The 21,464-nt window shown below is 44.5% G+C and overlaps 1 protein-coding gene across 3 annotated transcripts in view; it reads right to left on the bottom strand.

Moving 5' to 3' along the window:
- PCP4L1 (Purkinje cell protein 4 like 1) overlaps positions 1-21,464 on the bottom strand; it is a 107,698-nt gene that overhangs the window by 25,676 nt on the left and 60,558 nt on the right. The gene's annotated exons all lie outside the window — the stretch shown is intronic.

Here is a 21,464-nt window from a genome sequence, read left to right as displayed (position 1 = left end):
AGTCGCCACTCAAAACTCGCCATGTGCAAAATTAGCCACATGCAAAACTAGGCTCACGCAAAACTCGCTACACGTGCAAAACTCACCTCATGGAAAACTCGCCTCACACAAAACTTGCACATACTCTAAACGCACCACACATAAAACTCGCCATGCGCAAAACTTGCTGCACACAACTTGCTGCACACAATTTGCTACACTAACCCGTCACATGCAACTCGACTTATGAAAAGTCTGTACATGGAATAAAGACAGATTAAAGATATTCACTTCGCAACCTGGGTGAGTGCCGCTTTCTTCCACTTTCTTGTGCAAAGTGTTACACAAAAAGTCGCTACATGCATGTCGCCACACGCAACTCAGCACACACAACTTGACACATGAAATTCGCCCTAAAAACACACACACAAGTCTGGTATTATCTTTCAAAAATAAAAATCTGATTAATAAGCAGACAAACTAGAAGAACAACAAATGTACCATATAGGAAATACGGCAGCTGTCAGTCACATGACCTGTCTATTATGTGTATGTGTGAGCTAATATATACTACCAGGGGGAGGGCTTCCTGTTGGCTGGGGATTTATCAGGCTGCCAATTTAGCTTACAAATACTGAGGTAAAAATACTGACCAAATAACGTGTGAACGCGGTCTAATACAGGAGGAGAGGACACACAAATATATACAGGGTGGAGCGCGGTAATTTGCTGATTTGGGAATGAAATAAAAAAATTATGATCATTAGAAAAATTCATTTTATATTTTAATTATACTGAACAGTAATGGAATTTTTAAATTACATGGTTTTAAATAGTGTATCTGGCAAATATCGACCTTCGCTATCCACACACTGCTGCATACGTTTTCTGAAGTTTTCATGAACTCTAACAAGCATGTCCACTGGTATTCTGCCAATTTCAGCTTCAATATTGTTCCTTAGGTCTTCCAAGGTGTTGGGACGGTTGATATACACCTTAGACTTCAGGTAACCCCAAAGGAAAAAAATCGCATGGGGCTAAATCTGGTGAGCGTGCTGGCCAGTTCACATCTCCCCTCAAAGAGATAAGCCGTCCAGGAAACATTTGCCTCAAACAATTCATGGTAACCCTCGCTGTGTGGGCAGTGGCACCATCCTGTTGGAACCATGTATCCTCTAGTTCCATTGCCTCAAGAGCCGGCTGAAAATAATCCTGTATCATAGACAAGTACCGTTCGGAGTTCACAGTTATGGCACGACCATTATCCTGAAAAAAGTAAGGACAAATGATGCCTACTCGTGATATGGCGCACCACACAGTGAAAATGAGGTGAAAATGTGCCTCATCAGAAAAAAACACAATTGCGTCACGGGGTATCGTTGCTAACATGTCTTCACAAGAGGTCCGCCGTGTCAAATAGTCCCATGCTGACAAATGTTGGACCACGCACATTTTATACGGGTGAAAATTCAGTTCATCATGAAGAATCCGGTGGAGAGAACGTCTTGAAATGCCAAGAGCAAATGATTGCTTCCGAGCAGAGCGTTTCGGAGATTGCAGTACTGCTGCTCTAACTCTCTCGATGTTTTGTGGTGTTGTAATCCTTCTCTCAGGTCCCCTTCGTACACATGACACATTCCCTGCTGTTCTGAATGCATTCACCCAATTTACAATTGATTGCCGTCCAGGAACACGTCCGCGTGGAGGAACAGCGAATTGTAAACGAAAAGCACGCTGCACTGCAATGATCGAGTGGGCATTTGAAAAATACGCTTCAACACAAAATGACCTCTCCTCACGTGTCCACTGCATGATGGCAACTGAAAGGCAGAGGAATACAAATCTCCCATCAGCCACTGTAAGCCACACCCACTCTCCCCTCTCTTCGACCGACAGTGCCGCCACAGCATGCAGTGCAAAAAAGCAAATTACCGCGCTCCACCCTGTACTATATACAGGGAAGATGACATACAGGTATATACTATATACAGGAGGAGATGACATACAAGTATATACTATATACAGGAGATGACACACGTATATACTATATACAGGGGGGATGACATACAGGTATATACTATATACAGGAGGTGACATACTGGTATATACTATACTCAGGAGGAGATGACACATAGGTATATGCAATATAAAGGAGATGACATACAGCAGGTATATACTATTTACAGGGGAGATGACATACAGGTATATACTATATACAGGGGAGATGACATACAGGTATATACTATATACAGGAGATGACATACAGGTGTATACTATATACAGTTATATGAAAAAGTTTGGGCACCCCTATTAATCTTAAGCTTAATGTTTTATAAAAATTGTTTTTTTTTGCAACAGCTATTTCAGTTTCATATATCTAATAACTGTTGGACACAGTAATGTGTCTGCCTTGAAATGAGGTTTATTGTACTAACAGAAAATGTGCAATCTGCATTCAAACAAAATTTGACAGGTGCATAAGTATGGGCACCCCACCAGAAAAGTGACATTAACCCCTTTACCCCCAAGGGTGGTTTGCACGTTATGGACCGGGCCAATTTTTACAATTCTGACCACTGTCCCTTTATGAGGTTACAACTCTGGAACGCTTCAACGGATCCCGGTGATTCTGACATTGTTTTCTCGTGACATATTGTACTTCATGATAGTGGTAAAAATTTCTTTGATATTACCTGCGTTTATTTGTGAAAAAAATGGAAATTTGGCGAAAATTTTGAAAATTTCGCAATTTTCCAACTTTGAATTTTTATGCAATTAAATCACAGAGATATGTCACACAAAATACTTACCGTATATACTCGAGTATAAGCTGAGATTTTCAGCCCAAATTTTTGGGCTGAAAGTGCCCCCCTCGGCTTATACTCGAGTCACGGTAGCGGTGGGGTCGGCGGGTGAGGGGGTGAGGGCGCTGAGGTATACTTACCTAGTCCCAGCGATCCTCACGCTGTCGCTGCCGTCCCACGGTGTTCTGTGCTGCAGTTTCTTCCTCTCTTCAGCGGTCACGTGGGACCGCTCATTACAGAAATGAATAAGCGGCTCCACCTCCCATAGGGGCGGAGCCGCTTATTCATTTCTCTAATCAGCGGTGCCGGTGACCGCTGATAGAGAAAGAAGCTGCGGCACCGAAGACAGGAGGGGACAGCGCGAGGATCGCCAGGACTAGGTGAGTATAGCATATTCACCTGTCCTCGTTCCAGCCGCCGGGCGCCGATCCATCTTCCCGGCCGGCGCCTCCATCTTCCCGGCGTCTCTGCTCTCTGACTGTTCAGGTCAGAGGGCGCGATGACGCATATAGTGTGCGCGGCGCCCTCTGCCTGATCAGTCAGAGCAGAGACGCCGGGAAGATGGAGGCGCCGGAACGAGACGCCGGGAGCTGCAATCAAGGGAGGTGAGTATGTGTTGTTTTTTTTCTTTATTGCGGCAGCGGCGGCACAAATTTATGTGGAACATCTATGGGGCACAGTGAACGGTGCAGAGCACCGTATATGGCACAGCACAGCTATGGGGCACAGTGAACTGTGCAGAGCACCGTATATGGCACAGCACAGCTATGGGGCACAGTGAACGGTGCAGAGCACCGTATATGGCACAGCACAGCTATGGGGCACAGTGAACGGTGCAGAGCACCGTATATGGCACAGCACAGCTATGGGGCACAGTGAACGGTGCAGAGCACCGTATATGGCACAGCACAGCTATGGGGCACAGTGAACGGTGCAGAGCACCGTATATGGCACAGCACAGCTATGGGGCACAGTGAACGGTGCAGAGCACCGTATATGGCACAGCACAGCTATGGGGCACAGTGAACGGTGCAGAGCACCGTATATGGCACAGCACAGCTATGTATGGGGCACAGTGAACGGTGCAGAGCACCGTATATGGCACAGCACAGCTATGGGGCACAGTGAACGGTGCAGAGCACCGTATATGGCACAGCACAGCTATGGGGCACAGTGAACGGTGCAGAGCACCGTATATGGCACAGCTATGGGGCACAGTGAACGGTGCAGAGCACCGTATATGGCACAGCACAGCTATGGGGCACAGTGAACGGTGCAGAGCACCGTATATGGCACATCTATGGGGCACAATGAACGGTGCAGAGCACCGTATATGGCACAGCTAGGGGGCACAATGAACGGTGCAGAGCACTATATGGTTCACACCTATGGGGAAATATGAACGGTGCAGAGCACTATATGGCACAGCTATGGGGAAATAATGATCTATTTTTATTTTTGAAATTCACCGGTAAATGCTGCATTTCCACCCTAGGCTTATACTCGAGTCAATAAGTTTTCCCAGTTTTTTGTGGCAAAATTAGGGGGGTCGGCTTATACTCGGGTCGGCTTATACTCGAGTATATACGGTAATAAGTAACATTTCCCACATGTCTACTTTACATCAGCACAATTTTGGAACCAAAATTTTTTTTTGTTAGGGAGTTATAAGGGTTAAAAGTTGACCAGCAATTTCTCATTTTTACAACACCATTTTATTTTAGGGACCACATCACATTTGAAGTCATTTTGAGGGGTCTATATGATAGAAAATACCCAAGTGTGACACCATTCTAAAAACTGCTATTAACCCTTCAGGTGCTTCACAGGAATTTTTGGAATGTTTAAATAAAAATTAACATTTAACTTTTTTTCACAAAAAATTTACTGCAGCTCCAATTTGTTTTATTTTACCAAGGGTTACAGGAGAAAATGGACCCCAAACGTTGTTGTACAATTTGTCCTGAGTACGCTGATACCCCATATGTGGGGGTTAACCACAGTTTGGGCGCATGGCAGAGCTCGGAAGGGAAGGAGCGCCATTTGACTTTTCAATGCAAAATTGACTGGAATTGAGATGGGACGCCATGTTGCGTTTGGAGAGCCACTGATGTGCCTAAACATTGAAACCCCCCCACAAGTGACACCATTTTGGAAAGTAGACCCCCTAATGAACTTATCTAGAGGTGTGGTGAGCACTTTGACCCACCAAGTGCTTCACAGAAGTTTATAATGCAGAACAGTAAAAATAAAAAATCATTTTTTTTCACAAAAATTATCTTTTCACCCCCAATTTTTTATTTTCCCAATGGTAAGAGAAGAAATTGGACCACAAACGTTGTGGCACAATTTGTCCAGAGTACTCTGATACCCCATATGTGGGGGTAAACCATTGTTTGGGCGCATGGGAGAGCTCGGAAGGGAAGGAGCGCCGTTTGACCTTTCAATGCAAAATTGACAGGAATTGAGATGGGACGCCATGTTGCGTTGAGAGAGCCACTGATGTACCTAAACATTGAAACCCCCCACAAGTGACACCATTTTGAAAAGTAGACCCCCTAAGGAACTTATCTAGATGTGTGGTGAGCACTTTGACCCAATAAGAGCTTCACAGAAGTTTATAATGCAGAGCCGTAAAAATAAAACAAAAATTTTTTCCCACAAAAATAATTTTTTAGCCCCCAGTTTTGTATTTTCCTGAGGGTAACAGGAGAAATTGGACCCCAAAAGTTGTTGTGCTATTTGTCCTGAGTGCGCTGATACCCTATATGTGGGGGAGAACCAGCGTTTGGGCGCATGGGAGGGCTCGGAAGGGAAGGAGCGCCATTTGGAATACAGACTTAGATGGAATGGTCTGCAGGCGTCACATTGTGTTTGCAGAGCCCCTAATGTACCTAAACAATAGAAACCCCCACAAGTGACCCCATATTGGAAACTAGACCCCCCAAGGAACTTATCTAGATGTGTTGTGAGAACTTTGAGCCCCCAAGTATTTCACTACAGTTTATAACGCAGAGCCGTGAAAAAAAAAAAAAAAAATTTCCCCTCAAAATTATTTTTTAGCCCCCAGTTTTGTATTTTCTCGAGGGTAAAAGGAGAAATTGGACCCCAAAAGTTGTTGTCCAATTTGTCCTAAGTGCGTTGATACCCCATATGTGGGGGGGAACCAGCGTTTGGGCGCATGGGAGGGCTCGGAAGGGAAGGAGCGCCATTTGGAATGCAGACTTAGATGGAATGGTCTGCAGGCGTCACATTGCGTTTGCAGAGCCCCTAATATACCTAAACAGTAGAAACCCCCACAAGTGACCCCATATTGGAAACTAGACCCCCCCCCACGAACTTATCTAGATGTGTTGTGAGAACTTTGAGCCCCCAAGTGTTTCACTACAGTTTATAACGCAGAGCTGTGAAAATAAAAAATCTCTTTTTTTCCCACAAAAATTATTTTTTAACCCCCAGTTTTGTATTTTCCCAAGGGTAACAGGAGAAATTGGACCCCAAAAGTTGTTGCCCAATTTGTCCTGAGTACGCTGATACCCCATATGTTGGGGTAAACTCCTGTTTGGGCACACGGGAGAGCCCGGAAGGGAAGGAGCACTGTTTTACTTTTTCAATGCAGAATTGGATGGAATTGAGATCGGTCGCCATGTCGCGTTTGGAGATCCCCCTGATGTGCCTAAACAGTGGAAACCCCCCAATTATAACTGAAACCCTAATCCAAACACACCCCTAACCCTAATCCCAATGGTAACCCTAACCACACCTCTAACCCAGACACACCCCTAACCCTAATCCCAACCCTATTCCCAACTGTAAATGTAATCTAAACCCTAACCCTAACTTTAGCCCCAACCCTAACTGTAGCCCCAACCCCAACCCTAGCCCTAACCTTAGCCCTAACCCTAGCCCTAACCCTAGCCCTAACCCTAATCCTAGCCCTAACCCTAATGCTAACCCTAGCCCTAACCCTAGCCCTAGCCCTAACCCTAGCCCTAACCCTAGCCCTAACCCTAGCCCTAACCCTAGCCCTAGCCCTAACCCTAATGGGAAAATGGAAATAAATACATTTTTTTTAATTTACTTTTATAGCGGGTTTTTTAGCGGATTTTTATGATTGGCAGCCGTCACACACTGAAAGACGCTTTTTATTGCAAAAAATATTTTTTGCGTTACCACATTTTGAGAGCTATAATTTTTCCATATTTTGGTCCACAGAGTCATGTGAGGTCTTGTTTTTTGCGGGACGAGTTTACGATTTTATTGGTAACATTTTCAGGCACGTGACATTTTTTGATCGCTTTTTATTCCGATTTTTGTGAGGAAGAATGACCAAAAAACAGCTATTCATGAATTTATTTTGGGGGAGGCGTTTATACCGTTCCGTGTTTGGTAAAATTGATAAAGCAGTTTTATTCTTCGGGTCAGTACGATTACAGCGACACCTCATTTATATCATTTTTTTTATGTTTTGGCGCTTTTATACGATAAAAACTATTTTACGGAAAAAATAATTATTTTTGCATCGCTTTATTCTCAGGACTATAACTTTTTTTTTTTTGCTGATGATGCTGAATGGCGGCTCGTTTTTTGCGGGACAAGATGACGCTTTCAGTGGTACCATGGTTATTTATATCCATCTCTTTGATCGCGTGTTATTCCACTTTTTGTTTGGCGGTATGATAATAAAGCGTTGTTTTTTGCCTCGTTTTTTTTTTTTTTTCTTACGGTGTTTACTGAAGGGGTTAACTAGTGGGCCAGTTTTATAGGTCGGGCCGTTACGGACGCGGCGATACTAAATATGTGTACTTTTATTGTTTTGTTTTTTTTATTTAGATAAAGAAATGTATTTATGGGAATAATATTTTTTTTTTTCATTATTTTGGAATATTTTTTTTAATTTTTTTTTTACACATTTGAAAAAATTTTTTTTAACTTTTTTACTTTGTCCCAGGGGGGGACATCACAGATCGGTGATCTGACAGTTTGCACAGCACTCTGTCAGATCACCGATCTGATAGGAGGGCAGGCTGCTTCACAGTGCCTGCTCTGAGCAGGCTCTGTGAAGCCACCTCCCTCCCTGCAGGACCCGGATCCGCGGCCATCTTGGATCCGTGGCTCGAGCAGGGAGGGATCACATCGCGTTGCTGCGGGGGGCTCAGGGAAGCCCGCAGGGAGCCCCCTCACTGCGCGGTGCTTCCCTGCACCGCCGGCACATCGCGATCATCTTTGATCGCGGTGTGCCAGGGGTTAATGTGCCGGGGGCGGTCTTTGACCGCTCCTGGCACATAGTGCCGGATGTCAGCTGCGATAGGCAGCTGACACCCGGCCGCGATCGGCGGCGCTCCCCCGTGAGCGCTGCCGATCGCACATGACGTACTATTGCGTCCTTGGGAAGTAAAGCCCACCCCACATGGACGCAATAGTACGTCTAATGGCAGAAAGGGGTTAATATTTAGTAGATCCTCCTTTCGCAAAAATAACAGCCTCTAGTCGCTTCCTGTAGCTTTTAATGAGTTCCTAGATCCTGAATGAAGGTATTTTTGACCATTCCTCTTTACAAAACAATTCCAGTTCAGTTAAGTTTGATGGTCGCCGAGCATGGACAGCCCTCTTCAAATGATCCCACAGATGTTCAATGTAATTCAGGTCTGGGGACTGGCATGGCCATTCCAGAACAGTGTAATTGTTCCTCTGCATGAATGCCTGAGTAGATTTGGAGCAGTGTTTTGGATCATTGTCTTGCTGAAAGATCCATCCCCTGCGTAACTTCAACTTTGTCACCGATTCATGAAGATTATTGTCAAGAATCTGCTGATACTGAGAGGAATCCATGCGTCCCTCAACTTTAACAAGATTCCCGATGCCGGCATTGGCCACACAGCCCCAAAGCATGATGGAACCTCCACCAAATTTTACTGTGGGTAGCAAGTGTTTTTCTTGGAATGCTGTGTTTTTTGGCCGCCATGGATAACGCCTTTTTGTATGACCAAACAACTCAATCTTGGTTTCATCAGTCCACAGGACCTTCTTCCAAAAAGAAATTGGCTTCTCCAAATGTGCTTTTGCATACCTCAGCCGACTCTGTTTGTGGCGTGCTTGCAGAAACGGCTTCTTTCACATCACTCTCCCATACAGCTTCTCCTTCTGCAAAGAGCGTTGTATAGTTGACCGATGCACAGTGACACCATCTGCAGCAAGTTGATGCTGCAGCTCTCTGGAGGTGGTCTGAAGATTGTCCTTGACTGATCTCACCATTCTTCTTCTCTGCCTTTCTGATGTTTTTCTTGGCCTGCCACTTCTGGCCTTAACAAGAACTGTGCCTGTGTTCTTCCATTTCCTTACTATGTTCCTCACAGTGGAAATTGACAGGTTAAATCTCTGAGACAGCTTTTTGTATCCTTCCCCTGAACAACTATGTTGAATAATCGTTGTTTTCAGATCATTAGACAGTTGTTTTGAGGAGCCTATGATGCCACTCTTCAGAGGAGATTTAAACAGGAGAACAAATTGCAAGTGGCCACTTTAACCCCTTAGTGACAGAGCCAATTTGGTACTTAATGACCAGGCCAATTTTTGCAATTCTGACTACTGTCACTTTATGAGGTTATAACTCTGGAACGCTTCAACGGATCCCGCTGATTCTGAGATTGTTTTTTCGTGACATATTGTACTTCATGTTAGTGGTAACATTTCTTCGATATTACTTGCGATTATTTATGAAAAAAACGGAAATATGGCGAAAATTTTTAAAATTTTGCAATTTTCAAACTTTGTATTTTTATGCCCTTAAATCAGAGAGATATGTCATGAAAAATAGTTAATAAATAACATTTCCCACATGCCTACTTTACATCAGCACAATTTTGGAAACAAATTTTTTTTTTGTTAGGGAGTTATAAGGGTTAAAAGTTGACCAGCAATTTCTCATTTTTACAACACCATTTTTTTTTAGGGACCACATCACATTTGAAGTCATTTTGAGGGGTCTATATGATAGAAAATAATGAAGTGTGACACCATTCTAAAAACTACACCCCTCAAGGTTCTCAAAACCACATTCAAGAAGTTTATTAACCCTTTACGTGCGTCACAGGAACTGAAACAATGTGGAAGGAAAAAATGAACATTTAACTTTTTTTTGCAAACATCTTAATTCAGAACCATTTTTTATTTTCACAAGTGTAAAAACAGAAATGTAACCATAAATTTTGTTATGCAATTTCTCCTGAATACGCCAATACCCCATATGTGGGGGTAAACCACTGTTAGGGCGCACCGCAGAACTTAGAAGTGAAGGAGCGCCGTTTGACTTTTTCAATGCAGAATTGGCTGGAATTGAGATCGGACACCATGTCACATTTAGAAAGCCCCTGATGTACCTAAACAGTGGAAACTCCCCACAAGTGACACCATTTTGGAAACTAGACCCCTTAAGGAACTTATCTAGATGTGTGGTGAGCACTTTGAACCCCCAAGTGCTTCACAGAAGTTTATAACGTAGAGCCGTGAAAATAAAAAATCGCTTTTGTTTACACAAAAATGATCTTTTCGCCCACAAATTCTTATTTTCACAAGGGTAACAGGAGAAATTAGACCACAAAAGTTGTTGTGCGATTTCTCCTGAATACGTCGATACCCCATATGTGAGGGTAAACCACTGTTAGGGCGCACCGCAGAGCTTGGAAGTGAAGGAGCGCCGTTTTACTTTTTCAATGTTGAATTGGCTGGAATTGAGATTGGACGCCATGTCGCGTTTGGAGAGCCCCTGATGTGCCTAAACAGTGGAAACCCCCCACAAGTGACCCCATTTTGGAAACTAGACCCCTTAAGGAACTTATCTAGATGTGTGGCGAGCACTTTGAACCCCCATGTGCTTCACAGAAGTTTATAATGCAGAGCCGTGAAAATAAAAAATATTTTTTTTTTCCACAAAAAAGATTTTTTAGCCACCAAATTTTTATTTTCACAAGGGTAACAAGAGAAATTGGACCCCAAAAGTTGTTGTCCAATTTGTCCTGAGTATGCTGGTACCACATATGTGGGGGTAAACCACTGTTTGGGCGCACGGCAGAGCTCGGAAGGAAGGAGCGCCGTTTTGGAATGCAGACTTTGATAGAATGGTCTGCGGGTATTATGTTGCGTTTGCAGAGCCCCTGATGTACGTAACCAGTAGAAACCCTCCACAAGTGACCCCATTTTGGAAACTAGACCCCCCAAGGAACTTATCTAGATGTGTGGTGAGAACTTTGAATGCCCAAGTGCTTCACAGAAGTTTAGAATGCAGAGTCGTGAAAATAAAAAATATTTTTTTTTCCACAAAAAAGATATTGTAGCCCCCAAGTTTTTATTTTCACAAGGGTGACAGGAGAAATTGGACTGCAATAGTTGTTGTACAATTTATCCCGAGTACGCTGATGCGCCATATGTGGGGGTAAACTACTGTTTGGGCGCACGGCAGAGCTCGGAAGGGAAGGAGCGCCTTTTTGGAATGCAGACTTTGATAGAATGGTCTGTGGGCATTATGTTGCGATTGCAGAGCCCCTGATGTACCTAAACTGTAGTAACCCCCCACAAGTGACCCCATTTTGGAAACTAGACCCCCCAAGGAACTTATCTAGATGTGTGGTGAGAACTTTGAATGCCCAAGTGCTTCACAGAAGTTTAGAATGCAGAGTCGTGAAAATAAAAAATATTTTTTTTTCCACAAAAAAGATATTGTAGCCCCCAAGTTTTTATTTTCACAAGGGTAACAAGAGAAATTGGACCCCAGAAGTTGTTGTCCAATTTATCCCGAGTACGCTGATGCCCCATATGTGGGGGTAACCCACTGTTTGGGCGCACGGCAGAGCTCAGAAGGGAGGGAGCACCATTTGACTTTTTGAGCGCAAAATTGGCTGTCGTGTTTGGAGACCCCCTGATGTACCTAAACAGTGGAAACCCCCCAATTCTAGCTCCAACCCTAACCCCAACACCCCTAACCCTAATCCCAAACTCATCCATAATCCTAATCACTAACCCTAACCATAATCACAACCCTTACCCCAAAACAACCCTAATGTCAACCCTAACCATAACCCTAATCAAAACCCTAAATCCAACACACCCCTAATCCTAATCTCAACCCTAACCTCAAACCTAACCCTAATCCCAATACACCCCTAATCACAACCCTAACCTTAACCCTAATCCCAAACCTAACCCTAATCCCAAGCGTAACCCTAATGCCAACCCTAACCCTAATACCAACCCTAATCCAAACCCTAACCCTAATCCCAGCTCTAACCCTAACTTTAGCCCCAACCCTAACTTTAGCCCCAACCCTAACCCTAACTTTAGCCCCAACCCTAACCCTAGCCCTAGGGCTACTTTCACACTTGCGTCGTTTGGCATTCCGTCGCAATCCGTCGTTTTGGACAAGAAACGGATCCTGCAAATGTGCCCGCAGGATGCGTTTTTTGCCCATAGACTTGTATTGCCGACGGATCGTGACGGATGGCCACACGTCGCGTCCGTCGTGCACTGGATCAGTTGTGTTTTGGCGGAGCGTCGGCACAAAAAAACGTTCAATGAAACGTTTTTTTGTACGTCGCATCCGCCATTTCTGACCGTGCATGCGTGGCCGTAACTCCGCCCCCTCCTCCCCAGGACATAGATTGGGCAGCGGATGTGTTGAAAAACTACAGCTGCTGCCCACGTTGTGCACAATTTTCACAACATGCGTCGGTATGTCGGGCCGACGCATTGCGACGGCCCCGTACCGACGTAAGTGTGAAAGAAGCCTAACCCTAAGTTTAGCCCCAACCCTAAATTTAGCCCCAACCCTAACCCTAAATTTAGCCCCAACCCTAGCCCTAACCCTAGCCCTACCCCTACCCCTAATTTTAGCCCCAACTGCTGTTCTCCTGCCGGCCGGCAGATGGAGACAGATGGCGGGCGCACTGGGCATGCGTCCGCCATGTTCTGCTGCCGGCGGCCAGGAGGAGCAGCAAGAGGATCCAGGGACCTAGGTGAGTATGCTAGGGTCCCCGAATCCCCCTTATTTCTCTGTCCTCTGATGTGCGATCACATCAGAGGACAGAGAATTACACTTTACTTTTTTTTTTTTTTTGCGGTCGCCGGTAAACAGTTAATTACCGGCGATCGCAAAACAGGGGTCGGTAATACCGACCCCAATCATGCTCTTTGGGGTCTTGGCTACCCCCGGCAGCCGAGACCCCAAAGATTCTCCCGGTGCCGGCTGGCGGGCGCACTGCGCATGCGCCCGCCATTTTGACGATGGCGGCGCCCACCGGGAGACACAAGGAGCATCGGGGGAGCTACGTGAGTATTGGGGGGCCACCTGGGACCCCTTTTCTCTGTCCTCCGATGTGCGATCACATCGGAGGACAGAGAAATTAAAAAGAGATCGCTTTTTTTTTTTTTTTTTTTGCGATCGCCGGTAAACGGTTAATTACCGGCGATCGCAAATGCGGGGTGGGTTAAAAACCCCCCGAATCATGTTCTCTGGGGTCTCGGCTACCCTCGGCAGCCGAGACCCCGGAGAAAATCGGCCTCTGGGGGGCGCTATGGACTTTTTCCACAGCGCCGTTAATTAACGGCGCTGTGGTTTAAGTACCCTTAGCGGCCGCCGTTAAAAGGCGTATCGGCAGTCGCTAAGGGGTTAAGTAGCTTTTCTCATGATTGCATACACCTGGCTATGAAGTTGAAAGCTCAATGAGGTTAGAAAAGCAAAAAAAGTGCTTTAGTAAGTCAGTAAAAAGTAGGTAGGAGTATTTAAAACAAGAAAATGATAAGGGTGCCCATACTTATGCACCTGTCAAATTTTGTTTGAATGCGGATTGTACATTTTCTGTCAGTACAATAAACCTCATTTCAAGGCAGAAACATTATTGTGTCCAACAGTTATTATATATATGAAACTGAAATAGCTGTTGCAAAAAAAAAACAATTTTTTATAAAACATTAAGCTTAAGATTAATAGGGGTGCCCAAACTTTTTCATATAATTGTATAAGGGAGATGACAAACATGTACATACTGAGGGGAAAATGAGAGGTGTGAGGTGAAAATGAAAAGGTGTGAGTGCAAAATGAGAGGAGGGAAAATAGTGGAGTGATCAGAAAATGACAGATGTGAGGTCGAAATGACAAGTGTTAGGCTGCGTGTCCACGATCAGGATGGCCGGCGGTATCGTCGGAGCAGCAAACCCGCTCTGCGGTAAGCTCCGCCCCCTTTCTGGGACGCGATGATGCCGGATGTGTTCATAGCACACATCCGGGATCATCGCACCCCACCATAGGGCCCTGTGCTATACCTTGCGGCGACGCAGCGTCGCCGCAAGGTATACAGACATGCTGCGATCTTAAAAGATGCGCCGCATGTCCGGAGTCGCAGGGCCGCCGCGTGCATGTTACCACGCATAGTGGAGACGGGATTTCATTAAATCCCCTCCACTATGCTGTAACATCTGGACGCTGCGTGTTTGACGCTGCAGCTCTATGCAGCGTCAAACACGCAGCGTTTACTGCACATGGAAACATACCCTTAGGAGGGAATGAGAGGAGTGAGGGGGGAATGAGAGGAGTCAGGGGGGAATGAGAGGAGTGATGGGGAAAATGAGAGGTGTGAGGGGGAAAATGAGAGGTGTGAGGGGGAAAATGAGAGAAGTGAGGTGCTAAATAAGAGGGGTGATGGGAAAATAAAAGTGAGGTGCTATAACTAACCACAGATATTTATTATGCCCAGGCAACACCGGGCTCTTCAGCTAGTATATGATAAAGTGAATCAATTAGTAAGAAAAGTGCATAGTGTAATCATTTGAAGATGCAAATGTCAATATTGTCATAATTTTATAATTGTCATAATCTCATCATCTTTCCTCCATCTCATAGATCTTCCTTACCTGACCTATCTATCGCAATTAAGGACATCACGCTTTCCCCCATACCGGAAGTCCGCTGCCTTGGAGTAACCCTTGACTCTGCACCTGTCCTTCAAACCGCACATCCAAGCTCTTTCCGCCTCCAAATCAAAAATATTTCCAGAATCCGTCCTTTCCTTAACCGTCAATCTACTAAAATGCTTGTGCATGCCCTCATCATCTCCCGCCTTGACTACTGCAACATCCTTTTCTGTGGCCTCCCTGCTAACACCCTTGCACCTCTCTAGTCCATCCTTAACTCTGCTGCCCGACTAATTCATCTCTCACCTCGCTACTCCTCAGTTTCTCCTCTCTGCAAATCTCTTCTCTGGCTCCCATTCCCTCAGCATATCCAGTTCAAATTACTAATACTAACCTACAAAGCCATCCATAACCTGTCTCCTCCATATATCTCTGAATTAATCTCCCGATATCTTCCCTCACGTAATCTCCGGTCCTCCCAAGACCTCCTTCTCTCCTCCACACTTATTCGCTCCTCACCCAAACGCCTCCAAGACTTCTCCCAAATATCCCCCATCCTCTGGAATTCTCTGCCCCAACACGTCCGACTATCAACCACATTCGGATCCTTCAGACGGAACCTGAAAACCCACCTCTTCAGGAAAGCCTACAGCCTGCACTGACCCCGCTGCCTCCTCACCACTACTGAAGCTACCGCCTCACCAACACCAGAGCTCCTGCAACCCTCAACCTATTGTCCCTTCCCCACCATCCTGTAGAATGTAAGCCCTCAAGGCCAGGGTCCTCGCCCTCTGTATCAGTCTGTAATTGTTAGTTTGCTTACTGTAAGTGATATTTGTAATTTGTATGTAACCCCTTCTCATGTACCGCACCATGGAATCAATGGTGCTATATAAATAATAATTTTATTAACGATAATGTTTATATAAATGATTCATGATGAATATAGACGGATATAGTGCAAATATTGGGCTGAATACAGCAAAGCTGAGGCCAAGATTAATAGAAGGAATGGATAATGAAAGTGAAAGTACCAACTAAAATGACACATCACTGCCCTCTCACAGCACCTTAGGCTTGGTCTGCTGTACTGCTGTATTTTTTACTATATACTTATTAGTTTACCTTATACAGCTGCAGGTTCCTCTCAGCTTCAGCTTCTAGGTCACAAGCATACAGGGCTGCAATGTTGTGTGACAAAGTCACTGGTAAAGTGCTGGAGGAGAGATGTTTCACTGAGGCCATTAGCTTCAGTGATTTGAACCCAGAAGTTTCCTCCAGCATATTATGTGCTGTGAGGGGTTAAATGGTCATTTTAAGGGCTGGGTTTTTGTGGACAACCATAAAGTAGGTGGAAGGTTGCTCACCTTATCTCCACCCCAGGGAGAGGTCTGGGGTTTAAATAGTCTGCCACCTAAGGTGTTCAGTGTGACTGGAGAGGCCAACTTCAGAGAAGTGTTCCCGTTTGTGCTTTTTGCTAACCCTGATTGGGCTGTGCTTTCTTTTATCACTTTGTTTTGTTATCCTGTTTTTGCCCAAAGTGCCGTTTATTTTGACTTCACTATGGCTTATGTTACATATAGACAGCTCTGGCAAAAATTAAGAGACCACTACACAGTTTTATAAAAATCAGGTTCTCTACATGTCTGACAGCCATTCCATTCCAGTGTCATTTGAATTCCAACCAGAGGACACCTCATTCTACTTAATGTACTTCTGATTAGGTGATCATCTGAACTAAATCTTATTTAACGAAGGAAAGAATAAAAAACACTGCTGTGGTGTTCACAATCCTCTTGCAATAGGACAAGCTGGATGGCAAAACAAGTGCAAGTAATATCTGAAAATGAAAGGATAGGATAGGAATGAAAAAATAACTTTTAACCATGCCAAAGGAATTGAAAAGAAAAAAAAGTCTTAAGTGAGGAAAAGAAGGGCTCAATTCTGGCTTTACTAGCAGAGGGACACAGTGAGCATCATGTTGCCTGCATCCTTAAAATTTCTAATAAGGTAGTCCATTACAACAAAGTCAAGAAGCAGACATTGGGGACAACAAAGTTACAGACTGGCAGAAGGCGAAAACGACTCTCCACTGACTGGGATGACTCATCTTATTTGAATGTCACTCAGCAACCAAAGGATGACATCAAGTGACCTACAAAAGGAATGGCAAATGGCAGCTGGGGTGAAGTGCACAGCAAGATTTGCAACAGGCTCCTAGAGGCAGTGCTCAAGTCATGTAAATGACAGAAAAAAGATGTATGTATTTTATATTAGACATGCCTTGGCACGATAGCGTGCAACCTTTTTTGTGTATTGTGTATGAAGGTAGCTGCTCCTGGTTTGCACCTATTCACACTAGTTTGGATGTGCCATTCTTTTTTTTGTCATTTCTATGTTAGCTTACTGACTGAGCACTCTGTTGTGAATTCTGTTGTCAAGCTCCCTCCTGTGGTCATGAATGGTACTTCGGCTGGTTCTGTCCATGGGCTTCCTCTGGTGGGTGTGAGTGGGGCTGCGGCTTCTGAGGTTCCTTCCACAGGTGACTAGGTTAATTCGTTAGCTGGCTGCTCTATTTAACTCCACCTAGATCATAGCTCCATGCCACCTGTCAATGTTCCAGTATTGGTCTAGTTCACTCCTGGATCGTTCTTGTGACCTGTCTTCCCAGCAGAAGCTAAGTTCCTGCTTGTTTTTCTCTGGTTTGCTATTTTTCTGTCTAGCTTGCTATTTTGATTGTTGTCTTGCTTGCTGGAAGCTCTGGGACGCAGAGGGAGCACCTCCGCACCGTGAGTCGGTGCGGAGGGTCTTTTTACGCCCTCTGCGTGGAATTTTTGTAGTTTTTTGTGCTGACCACATAGCTACCTTTCCTATCCTCTGTCTGTTCAGTAAGTCGGGCCTCACTTTGCTAAATCTATTTCATCTCTGTGTTTGTAATTTTCATCTTTACTCACAGTCATATGTGGGGGGCTGCCTTTTCCTTTGGGGAATTTCTCTGAGGCAAGGTAGGCTTTATTTTTCTATCTTTAGGGCTAGCTAGTTCCTTAGGCTGTGTCGAGTTGCATAGGGAGCGTTAGGAGCAATCCACGGCTATTTCTAGTGTGTGTGATAGGATTAGGGATAGCGGTCAGCAGAGTTCCCACGTCTCAGAGCTCGTCCTATATTATCAGTAACTATCAGGTCATTCCGTGTGCTCTTAACCACCAGGTCCATTATTGTCCTGACCACCAGGTCATAACAGCACTCCTCCCGTCACCATGTGGTTTTTAATTACATCTAATCACACTTGGTTCCGGCCAACCCATATATAGGCTTTTGCTGACAGAGGTGTCCACATTCACCCAGGCATACAGACATTGGCCTTCGGTAAGTGTTCACATTTGGACAGGGAGGTCAGGGACCCATCAGATTAATGAGACCACCTTGACGATGGTTGATGGGCTCACACTATTTGATCAAATTCTGTGCACAGCGCATTTCAAATATTTTCCTAATGTTCAAAAGCCATTTTGCTATTCATATTTCATGTATTTCATATTATACATGCTTTGGCACGATAGAGTACAACCTTTTTTGTATATCAAGTCATGTAAAGCTAGAAAAAAGCCTTTCATCAATGAGAAGCAAAGGAGGGCCAGGCTGAAGATTGACAAAGACCATAAGGATTGGACCATAGAGGACTGGAGTATGGTAATCTTCTCTGATGAGTCTAATTTTCAGCTTTGCCCAACACCTGGTCGCCTAATGGTTAGACAGAGACCTAGAGAGGTGTACAAGCCACAGTTGCACTCACTGTGAAATTTGGTGGAGGATTGGTGATGATCTGGGGATGCTTCAGGAAGGCTGGAATTGGGCAGGTTAATCTTTGCGAATGACGTATGAATCAAGCCGCATACAAGGTTATCCTGGAAAAATAGTTTATCCTTCTGCTCAGGTAATGTTACCCAACTCTGAGGACTTTTTTTCCAGCAGGACAATGAGCCATACCACACAGCAAGGTCAATCAAGGTGTGGATGAAGGACTACCACATCAAATTCCTGTCATGGCCAGCCCAATCTCCAGACCTGAACCCCATTGAAAACCTCTGGAATGTAATCAAGAGGATGATGGATAGTCACAAGTCATCAAACAAAGAAGAACCGCTGAAATTTTTGTACCGGGAGTGGCATAAGGTCACGAAAAGCAGTGCGAAAGACTAGTGGAAAGCATGCCAAGACGCATGAAAGCTGTGAATAAAAATCATGGTTATTCCACAAAATATTAATTTATTAACTCTTCCTGAGATAAAACATTAGTATTGTTGTTTCTAAATGATTATGAACTTGTTTTTTTTTTTTGCATTATTTGAGGTCTGCAAGCAATGCATTTTTTTATATAAATTTTTTTCATATTTTGACCATTTCTCATTTTCACAAAATAAAGAAAATATTTTGCTTGGAACTTCGGAGACATGTTGAGAAGTTTATAGAAGAAAAGAACAATTTACATTTTACTCAAAAATATACTTTTTCCTGACCATAAGATGCACTATTTTTCCTCCAAATTTGAGAGGAAAGTGTGGGTGCGTCTAATGGTAGGGATGTAACATGGGGAGGGGGCAGCAGGGAGTGGGATTGCACTGGGAGGCAGAAAAATGTCCTTGCCAAGCTTCAGGAATCAGCTTGGGAAACCACATGGTCCCGATTAAAGTGCAGTGAATATTCATTAGCTGCTTCCTGGCCCACCTGTCAGCCAAGCGGTGAGTCAGGAGCAGCACATGAATAGTCCTTCACAGGGACACACATGGTTTCCCCAGCACTGGATTCCTGCAGCAGCTGGGGAGATCTGTGTGTCTGGTGGAGGAGGCTGCAGCAGCAGGGGCCATAGGGGACAAGATCGCTGCATACCCGCTTGCTAGGGCTGTGCTGGATGCTGAGTGCTCCAGCACAAGGACCTGTGTGATGTCATGAATAAGGGGGCTGGAGCATCACATGGCAGCACAGAGCCCTCCCTCTTCTGATGTCATCACAGGTCCTGAAGACACCACACTACAATCTGCAAGCTTACTCCTGTGCTGTGGAGAGGCAACAAGAGGGAGCGCTCTGTGGTGTCATGGGATGGGATGCTCCAGCATTTTACCTCACCACAATGTGGCTGGCTGCCACAAAAGGTTAGTCACTACAACACACAATAATGCACTATGCCACTTATGTGGTGAACTATAACTCCCAGCATGCCATAGGTCCTGCATGACATGCTGGGAGTTATAGTTCTCCCAATGGAATATCAAAGCAGCACTCCAGTGTTATTTTTCAGTGCTGGAGTGGTGCTTTAAATATAAGCCCTGTGCCCCCATTCTTATACTCACCCTCCAGCGTCTTCATATAGTACTTTACAGACATCACACTGGTCCCGCAGCACAATCTTCTACCCGCAGCTTCCAACATAATAACATACTATTTTATATAATAACAACACATATAATAGTATGTTTATGTTATTAAATATTTTACCACCTTTTTTGCTTCAAATATTTTTTTCCCTATTTTCCACCTCTAAAACCTGGGTGCGTCTTATAGTCCGAAAAATAGGGTATACAGTTAGGGCCAGAAATATTTGGACAGTGACACAAGTTTTGTTATTTTAGCTGTTTACAAAAACATGTTCAGAAATACAATTATATATATAATATGGGCTGAAAGTGCACACTCCCAGCTGCAATATGATAGTTTCCACATCCAAATCGGAGAAAGGGTTTAGGAATAATAGCTCTGTAATGCATAGCGTCCTCTTTTTCAAGGGACCAAAAGTAATTGGACAATGGACTCTAAGGGCTGCAATTAACTCTGAAGTCGTCTCCCTCGTTAACCTGTAATCAATGAAGTAGTTAAAAGGTCAGGGGTGGATTCCAGGTGTGTGGTTTTGCATTTGGAAGCTGTTGCTGTGAGCAGACAACATGCGGTCAAAGGAACTCTCAATTGAGGTGAAACAGAACATCCTGAGGCTGAAAAAAAAGAAAAAATCCATCAGAGAGATAGCAGACATGCTTGGAGTAGCAAAATCAACAGTTGGGTACATTCTGAGAAAAAAGGAATTGACTGGTGAGCTTGGGAACTCAAAAAGGCCTGGGCGTCCACGGATGACAACAGTGGTGGATGATCGCCGCATACTTAATTTGGTGAAGAAGAACCCGTTCACAACATCAACTGAAGTCCAGAACACTCTCAGTGAAGTAGGTGTATCTGTCTCTAAGTCAACAGTAAAGAGAAGACTCCATGACAGTAAATACAAAGGGTTCACATCTAGATGCAAACCATTCATCAATACCAAAAATAGACAGGCCAGAGTTAAATTTGCAGAAAAACACCTCAAGAAGCCAGCTCAGTTCTGGAAAAGTATTCTATGGACAGATGAGACAAAGATCAACCTGTACCAGAATGATGGGAAGAAAAAAGTTTGGAGAAGAAAGGGAACGGCACATGATCCCAGGCACACCACATCCTCTGTAAAACATGGTGGAGGCAACGTGATGGCATGGGCATGCATGGCTTTCAATGGCACTGGGTCACTTGTGTTTATTAATGACATAAGAGCAGACAAGAGTAGCCGGATGAATTCTGAAGTGTACCGGGATATACTTTCAGCCCAGATTCAGCCAAATGCTGCAAAGTTGATTGGACGGCGCTTCATAGTACAGATGGACAATGACCCCAAGCATACATCCAAAGCTACCCAGGAGTTCATGAGTGCCAAAAAGTGGAACATTCTGCAATGGCCAAGTCAATCTCCAGATCTAAACC

Source organism: Ranitomeya imitator, chromosome 1 (genome assembly GCF_032444005.1).
Source record: "Ranitomeya imitator isolate aRanImi1 chromosome 1, aRanImi1.pri, whole genome shotgun sequence".
Lineage (NCBI taxonomy): Eukaryota > Metazoa > Chordata > Amphibia > Anura > Dendrobatidae > Ranitomeya > Ranitomeya imitator.
This window is presented reverse-complemented; position numbering and strand designations above follow the sequence as displayed.